The following is a 9,408-nucleotide window of genomic DNA, read 5'->3' on the forward strand; positions in this document are numbered from 1 at the left end:
CCTGTCCTCACTCAGCAGAATCCCTTTCCCTGAGCTGCGCTTCCTGCCTCTGAAAACTCGATTCTGACTTTAGCCCCCGAGTGCAGCTAGAAGAGAACTCACCTCCTGGAAATGTGATGGCGGAGAGGGTCCCCAGTCTGGGGAGGGAGGTGGGGGGACAGGGGTTTCCCTTTTGTAATTGGGAACAGTTTGCACCCGAACACACCAGACCCAGGCATATGCGACTTTGATTTTGTGACGCACCCGCTTCATATGTATTCACATCCCAGACAGAATCTGATGTCGTCTGTAAGAGAAATCATGTTGGTCTTTTCACTTTCCATGTGTCTGATGCATCTGACTCGCGGCCCGCAAAGCACGCAGAGCAGTACCGTCCGATACGACATTCTGTGCGGAAGGAATTGTTCTATATCTGCGCTGTCCGGTATGGTGGCCACGAGATGCATGTGGCTCTAGAGATGCAGGTGGCACTTGAGATGGGGCTGGTGTGCTGAGCAGTGGCATTTTTAATTGTTTTAAATGAATATGAATTTAAGTAGCCATATGTGGTTTATAGAGACTATTCAGACCTTACCAATCTAGAATGCTCTTAGTTTTCTGGATCCTCCTCAGAAAAGATACTCTGTGACTCATAGGTATATGTACATTAAATTTATCTTCAAATGGAAGTCATGGATTGTCTATGTGGGTCTGAGACATATCCTCAAAATACAGCATGAAAGTTTAATTATCATGCATTATAACAGCTGAAGTGTACAGACATTAGCCAAAATATGATGTATCACATCTAGGTCATAAGTGTTCACAGTGCCCATCCCTGGAGCATTGTCTCTATTACTTTGGGTGTCTTGGTGTTGGTTGAGTTCACGTGGTAAACATAAGGAGGCTCGTAAGTCTTCACCGAGCCCAGGTGAGAGGATATACTGAATACAACATGTACCTTGTAGGCTCTGTACATACTTGTAAAAATCATAAAGCAGAAGATGTACGTCTTAGATTCCCTACAACCTTATTATCTTTTACCTCTTGCTCCTCTCCATACTTTTGTCCAAATTCAGACAATTCTCTGTGTATCCCTTCACCCTTGAAACCCTCTGCTCTTCGTTTCTACCCAGGAGAAAATAGACATGAAATGCTTACAATTGTGGGATGAAGAATTCTCTAAGCATGGCCCAATGATGAAAGCCCATAAAGAAAGACATGAAATTTTCGAATGTCAACCACACACTCACAAAGACACAAACACATGTCATGATCAAACTAAAAGACACAAAAACAATTTTCACAGACAAAAAGGTAACATGCATCATTATTCTTCAGCCCAAGACCACCAGGAGCACCTGTGGGCACTCAAGTTGGATCTATTACTTGTTGCAGTGAGAGAGAAGATACCCCTTTGGGGGCAATGGGGCGTCCTAATGTGAAGGTGTTGGAACCTATAAGGACATGGCCTTTGGATGAGTTTTTTGGAGAGGATCTGTGGAAGCTGGGGCCCACTCCCGACTGCGTGTTGTCAGGACGTGTGGGCGATTCCATGGTTGAGCATCTCAGTGAATCCCCTCTCTAGGCAGGCCAGACCGGAGCGAGGATAGAGCAGTCATGGTAAAGGAGCCCCGATTGCTCACATTGGCTGACACAGGGAGGTGTGTGTTATTCTGTGGGTTGTGCAGTGCCTTGTTTTTGTCTGTAATGACACAAAGTGATGTCATGGTTCCAGAGTGTCCTTGTCTGATGCTGATGTTCTGTGAGGTGACTGGCTTATGTCCCACAGGAGAAGAATGTGGCCAAGAGGTGGACATTAACCAGCTTCTGACCACACTGGGCCCAGCTGTCAGTGTCAGACCAGCTCCCGATGTTGGGGGGCTGCTGTTTCTTCTCTGCTAAATTCCATATTTTAAAATAGCTGCAACACATTCAAAACATAATTATAGAATTGGTGTTTCCATTTTCTTTGGGTAAATACCCAAGGGTGGAAGTGTTTGGATTATATGGCGAAGCACTATGTTATACACCTGAAAGGAATGGAACATTGTTTTTTTTTAAAGATTTTATTTATTTGACAGAAGGAGACACACAGCGAGAGAGGGAACACAAGCAGGGGGAGTGGGAGAGGCAGAAGCAGGCTTCCCGCAGAGCAGAGAGCCTGATACGGGTCTCGATCCCATGACCGTGGGATCATGATGAGCTGAAGGCAGACGCTTAACAACTGAGCCACCAGGCACCCCAGGAATGGAACATTGTGTATCAAATGCACTCAAATATTTAAAAAAGGAAAAGGAAGAAAAAAAGAATTAAAAAATGTTAGAAAACAATTTGGAAAGGAGGAAATGAAATGTCAAACAAATTTGTACAAATTTATAAACAAATTTACAAAAACAAATTGTAATGGTAATAAGTAAGCATAAACAAATATGAGAATGTGGAATAAGTAACAGGAATAAAACTTAGAATCAATGACCTTGGCAAAGGTGAAAGTAAGGGATGAGAGTGTCCATCAGAGGGTCAGGAAAACACACCATAGAGGTTGATGGGAGTGAACACCGGGATACAATTTTTAACAGGTGTTTTTGTAAACTATCTCCACAATTTAAATGTGCTTATATTATGACACAGACAATTTTTTTAGGAGTTTATCCTAAGGAGATAATCACACATGTTCTCAAAAGTATATTGTCAAGGATGTTTCTTGACTTGGGTTTATAAGGCAAAGAAGGGCTTAAGATGATAATAGTATCAACAGTGGAACATTAACATGTCTCAGGGATTATCACCATGTGATTTACACAGAGAGTCACAGTTAATCATGAAAGCAAACCCAGGAGGCACCCCATAGGGGATCCCTTTGTACGGACAGGAAAGGGAGACTTGGAGAGAAGGGGGTGGTGCAGCCAGGGTTCAAACCAGAGGGTTTGCCCTCAGAGGCCTTGTTGACTTGTCGTTCACTGTTCCGTGTCCATTAGGGGGTGGGTATTATGTGCACTCCATGCAAGTGAATTGTTGCAATGTTCCAGAATTTTCTGTAACAGGAGGTTGCTGGGCTCAGAGCTTAGGAGGACATTAAGGGGCAATGTGACTCACCTGCTCAAATCACACTGAAGCCCATCATCCAGTGGACATCTTGAGGTCTCCAGGAGCTCAGAATCAGCTGGACTCCAGAGCTACAACACAGAGCAAGTGTGACACCCTGGTGACAAGACACTGGCAGTGTCATGTGGGAGATGGGCATGGAACAAAAATGACAGAGGGAAACGTAATTCGCTCCTGAGATGAGTGTTGTGTGGAGGAAGGTCATGGTATCACGAAAGCAGAAACCAGGAGACCCAGCAGGTCCCTTAATCAGTCATATCCACAGGATGCAACAGGCATATGGATATGAAACAAAAACACAACTACACACAGTGCTGTGCAATCACAGAACAGGAAAGAGCTCTGGGAAATGAACAATATGACCATAGAAATGAATAATTGAGTGGATACACTGGATGACTACAGTTGTCCTTCCTGAAGTCGTACAATCGGGAGGGTGATGGCAGCAGGAGAGAAGACCTGTTTGTTTCTCAGTCAAGTGATTCCAGCAAGTTAATAATGATTGTTTTAAAAAGAATGCCGAGTAGGAAATGATGAAAACAATTTCAAGAATATTTCTCCAAGTTCACAAGGAGAAACACACATGTTGAAAGACCCACCCAAATTCTTACCTAGAGCAGATGAGAGGAGACCCACACCAGGACACATCACAATGAAATGTCAGAAAGAGGGTGGAAGGGCAGACACCCTGAAAACTCCAAGAGGCAACAACACAGGCCTGGGGGCCGGAAGACATGAGACAAGGCCCCCAAATCCTGAGGACAACTCTGTCCAGCACAGAGTCTCTGCCACGTCATCGTGTGACTGAGGGCGAGGGCAGCCTAAGTGCTCCTCAGATGTGAGAGTTTCTGTTCTATTTTCCATGTTTCCTTCCCCAGGACACCAGTAGGCAAAGTGGGACAAATGATGGAGAAAACCAAACAGGGGGAGCACATGGGTTCCCGGCCACAGGGAGCCAGCAGGAGAGAGGCCAAGGGCCCCCAGGAGGAGCTGCAGGGGGTCCGGGTGTCATCCCTGCCCCAGGGGTGCAGGCATCCCGTCCCCATGGGGCAGGACTGAGGGCTGCAGGCCAGGGGCTGCACAAACAAGAAGATGGGAGAAGAGTGGATGGGCTTGAATGTGTTCATGAAGACTTACCCAGGGGGAGTGGGTGAAGGATTTAATAGGAGCTCAACAGAAACTAAGCAAATGAAGGGATAAGATAGTTATTTACTCCAGGGAAAATAAAAAGTTGATTCAGGAAAGGATATGTAATCATAGCCTATGAAATGCTCAGTTGTGACTAGTGATTGTGGAAAGACGTTATTAGGGTTCGAAGCTGACGATCAAGAAAGAATTCTTGAGACATCTTTGGTGCAAAAAGGTGATTTTATTAAACCCAGGGACAGGACCCGAGGGCAGAAGGAGCTGCAATGGGGTCAGGAGGAGTGGCTCGTTACATACTTTCAAGTTGGGAGGGAGTTAGGGATAGCATAAGTCTCTAAGGAATTTTGGAAGCGAGGTTTCCAGGATCCTGAAGGGGTTAGCTATTGTTGGGAAAAGGTCATTTATTACAGTCTAATAAAACCTTAGTCAGGAGACCTTTCAGATGTATATCGGTGGGCCATATGCTTGGGGGATGATACATACCAACATGTATCGTGGGGGGTTTAGAGATAAAGGAAGTTTAGACCTACAGGATTGGGGGGGTGGTCAGACTAGGATTGTGTTCTGCCCTTAGCGAAGTATTAACACCGAGGCAGCTGAGTCCCTAGAGGAATGTCCCTCTGCCTGTCTCAAGGACTTGTCAGTGGGCTCTAGGTAGTAAGGACATTTCGTAATTTTTCTTCTGCCTTTGTTTCCCACGTCAACTAGCATGTCATGGTCATAATAATGCAAACACTGCACATTGAGCTTGTCAAAACTATCAAATAATTATATGGGGAAGATGGGAGTGTGTGAAAGAAGAGCCAATTCAGTAAAGTTGATGCATAAACCTGAAGACCAGAGAACGGGTGTGAGAAGCAGGTACTTAGAAGCACAGAAGCAATAATCAGAGAATCACTAGAAGAACTAATGCAGGTGGTCTCAGAGATTCAGGAAATGGGGGCATGGAAGCTTGGGCACATCTGTCTTGATATCAAGAACTACAGACATATTTGACTTTCTAGAACTCTGTGCCTCTATCCATTGGCTACAAGGACAACGTGGTGGGTGAGATGGGTCAGGAAGAGTTCTGCACGGAGGCCACAGAGATGGGGCAGGAGTTGGAGGAGTCCTGGGAGCAAGCACTGGGTTTTTATAGGATGATTTTGTTTTGGTTTATTTAGTTTTGCTTCATGTTGTTGAACAGGAGTCATGGCAGCATGTTTGTAGGAGGAATGGCTGAGCCAGGAGACAGGGGCAAGTGCATGATGCAGGTGAGTGAGGGGCCATGTGTGCCCATGTGGAGGGGCAGCCTGAGACAGGAGGGCCCCTCCGCCAACACTGCTTAGAAGCTGAGGACACAGGTGCAGACCTGGGGTGGGGGATGGGGGGTGCACAGTTCTCACCTGAGTCCTTCTTTTCTGAGTGAGGAACAAATGAGCTCGTCGCCTCAGAGAGGGGAGCAGGGAGGGAGTGAGGGGGCTGAGCAGGGAGGAGGAAGTGAGAGGCAGGCCCTCAGGAGGGTGACAGGGAGCTGACTGGGGAAATGGCATCTGGAGAGAGCAGGGCTGGGGCCCCTGAGTCTGTGCTCATCACCTTAGAGAGAGAGACTTCCAGCAGCAGGGGGATATAGAAGAGACTAGAAGCAAATGCAAAAAAACAGCTCAGGAGTGAGAATTACATCCTTTTTACTTTGTCATTTATCACTTTTCCCATTTTATAATTTTTCTGCAGTGAATAGACGTACATCACATATATTATACATCATACATACACATCAGAATCAGAATGTAAATGCTTTATTTACACTTTAAAAAAGAAGGAGATGGTGGGAAAGTCAGCAGCTCAGGGCTCAGAGCTGGAAGGGCTGGGCCACCCGGTTGCACTCTGGGCAGGGGACTCAGAGCCTTTGCTCCATGTCTCAGGAACCTGCTTTCTGGGGGGCCAGGCAGGGTCTTTTCCTTCGTTTTTTTTTTTTGGGAGGTGCTCATTGTTTCATTTAGTACTATCATGTCAGGTTTAATGCTTTCAAGCTGATGGTTTTTCTACATTTCAAGCTATTTCAGTGGGAGAATTTGTCCATCCAGCCCACCTGTTTCACAAATAGAAATTCAAAGGCCAAATAGTTCAGTGAAAAGACAATTGGCCCTAAAGTAGAAGTTCAGAATCTGAGTCTTCATTTATGGTCTGAGGATGATCTGTCAGGGGTTAGGGATTTTAAAGTAGTGTATTTTTTGAAAACTCTATTCATGCACATACAAGAGATTCAATAGATACTCACAAATGTACAAAAATAAAGAAGTCGCATGGTAACCCCTCATCCCCCAGCCCCCCAAGTTCTCTACCCCAAATCCAGCACAGTTATGTGTCTTATCAGAAAAATACATCTGTGCCCTAATGTCTACTGTTACATCAGGAAACATGCTCAGGACACAGACTGGGAGAAAATATTTGCAAATCCCATATCTAATAAAGGACTTGCTGTAGAATACTCATAAAACCCATAAAAAAGGACCAATAAGAAAAGAACTCATTTTTCCTTTTTTTAAATTTTGTTCAGGTAGCCGCTGTATAGTAATAGTAAGTACGTCATTAGTTTTTGATGTAGTGTTCAGTGATTCATTAGTTACATATAAAAGAACTCATTAAAAAAATGAGCAAAAATGGGGGTCGGGGCTGGGAGGTGTGCGGGGGGTGGGACTAGAAACTCGGGGGAGGAGCTTGAGCGCTAACCCCTAGCCGGGTTCTGCCAACATTCCTGTCGGGGCTCTGGGCTCTGGTTATCGCGGTACAGCGGGGGGGTTCCCGGCGCAGCCCGGAGACCAGCGCTTGCTTGCCGTGGAGCCGCAGCGGGGGATGGAAGCGGAGACCGCGGGCAGCCCTTCCCTTCAGCGAGCTCGAGCTTTTCCTACATCCCCATGCCCACGAATGATGGCTGGAGCTCCTGATGGGGCAGTGGTGAGGGCAGAGCAAATACGGCACAATTTCCAGACCCCGCTCCTGCTCGCGAACCTGCACACGAGACCCCAAAAGGAAGGAAAAGAAAACCCAGGGCCACAGAACCAAAACACCCAGTAGAACCCCAAAAGCCTGCTGAGGCCAAAAAGTCTGACTAGTCCACAAAATCAAAAGAAAAGCAAGAAAAAAAATTACAGACACATTTAAAGTGAAAAGAAAGGTAGGCCGTCTTAACGGTGTTTCAGAAGCTGAACTTCTAAGACCCTCCCGGACATTTTGACCTTCAATCTGAACATTGTGATTCTTGGCATAAACCCAGGACTAATGGCAGCTTCCAAAGGGCATCATTACCCTGGACCTGGAAGCCATTTTTGGAAGGGTCTGTTTATGTCAGGCCTGAGTGAGGTGCAGCTGAACGGGGTGGATGATCACGCTCTACCAGGGAAGTATGGTATTGGATTTACCAATGTGGTGGGAAGGACACCAGGCAGCAAAGCTCTTTCCAGTAAAGAATTTTGTGAAGGAGGACGTATTCTCGTGCAGAAACCAGAGCAACATCAGCCACGGATAGCAGTGTTTAATGGAAAATGTGTTTATGAAATTTTTAGTAAAGAAGTTTTTGGAGTTAAGATTAAAAACTTCGAACTTGGACTTCAGCCCCATTAGATCGCAGACACAGAAACTCCCTGCCCTGCTATGCCATCATCCAGTGCGAGATGTGCTCAGTTTCCTCGAGCCCAGCACAAAGCACGTTAAGCTGAGAGACTTGAGAGATCAGTTGAAAGGCATTGAACCAAACACAGATGTTCAAGCAGTGAATGTATGTTTGATCTACAGCTAGCCCAAGAGGATGCAAAGAAGATGGCTCTTAAGGAAGAAAAATATGACCCAGGTTATGAAGCAGCGTCTGGCGGTGCTTTTGCAGAAAATCCGAGCAACGGCGACCCTTGCAGCTTCCCTTCCACGGGGCTGACTCACAGTGGAGAATCAACTTTCGGGGACATTCCAAATGGGCGGTGGATGATCCAGTCCTTTACAGACCAGATTCCTTCCTTTAATAATCATTGTGGGACACAAAACGGGAAGAAGGAAACCATGCTTAAGAGTGGTGATTCTCAGCTCTACCTAAATGCTGCAGTTGTCAAGAAGTGGCCCTCAGTTTGCTAACTGAGGCATTTTGTTAGTATTTTACTCTGTGATAGAATGGTAGTACATTTGTGTGGTAGAATCAACTGGATGAACCTAAGCAAGTTGGCAAGGGAAAAGGAGGACTTTTTGTGTATGAATTTTTGTATTTGAATTAACCATCATTCCAGCTTTTTATAAACTATATTTCCTTTATGAAGAAATTGATCTTCTTTTGGGAGTCACTTTTAATCTGTAATTTTAAAATGAAACGGTCTGAATATTTATACTTGATTATGAACTGCGCATAAACCCAGATACACCATTATTCCTTTTATGCCTAAGAAGGGCATGCTAATCATAATTACCACTGGAAAAGAGGCCAATGTGTTTGTTTTTATATATGAAGTTAACCCACAGTGCAGTCTATTTTGGTAGTTTTTAGCGGGGTTTGATGGGCTCCCTGAGTCATATTCACACTCACACCTCTTTGCCTCACCAGTGGGGAGATTTGTGAGAGGTGCAGTAGAAATGTAAAGTGTGACCTTCCAGCAGTAAGGCTAGCCTGGCCTTCTCTGATGGGGCACCAAGGCCTGGCTTTGGCCTCCTCACCCCAGGCATTAATCCTCTAGTAGAGGCAAAAATTGTTCTGCTGGGATGGGAAGCTCCAGAGAATGCAGTAGACCTTTTTAAGTTTGTTGCTTCCTCTGTGTTTTATTTGAGAGACATACATTTGATAGGGAAGGAATTGAATTTTTTTCTTTCTTTCTTTCTTTTTTTAAAAGATTTTATTTATTTATTTGACAGACAGAGACATAGCAAGAGAGGGAACACAAGCAGGGGGAGTGGGAGAGAAGCAGGCTTCCCGTGGAGCAGAGAGCCTGATGCGGGGCTCGATCCCAGGACCCCGGGATCATGACCTGAGCCGAAGGCAGACGCTTAACGACTGAGCCACCCAGGTGCCCCTGAATTTTTCTTACAATAGCTCTCACCATTCTATTTTTATCTTCCTTGGCTTTCAGGGTATAAGGGGGAAAGTGGTGAGAAATGAACTCTCGGGCTGAGCAACAATATGCTGGAGGTGTTTGATAATCTTCTTGAAACTGGTGCTTG

At 45.4% G+C, this 9,408-nt stretch overlaps 1 pseudogene; it reads left to right on the forward strand.

The window, feature by feature from the left end:
• Positions 1 to 7,298: 7,298 nt before the first annotated feature.
• LOC144378933 (G/T mismatch-specific thymine DNA glycosylase pseudogene) lies at positions 7,299 to 8,337 on the forward strand (annotated as a pseudogene).
• The last annotated feature ends 1,071 nt before the right edge of the window (positions 8,338 to 9,408 follow it).

This window comes from Halichoerus grypus, chromosome 9 (genome assembly GCF_964656455.1).
Source record: "Halichoerus grypus chromosome 9, mHalGry1.hap1.1, whole genome shotgun sequence".
Taxonomy (NCBI): Eukaryota; Metazoa; Chordata; class Mammalia; order Carnivora; family Phocidae; genus Halichoerus; species Halichoerus grypus.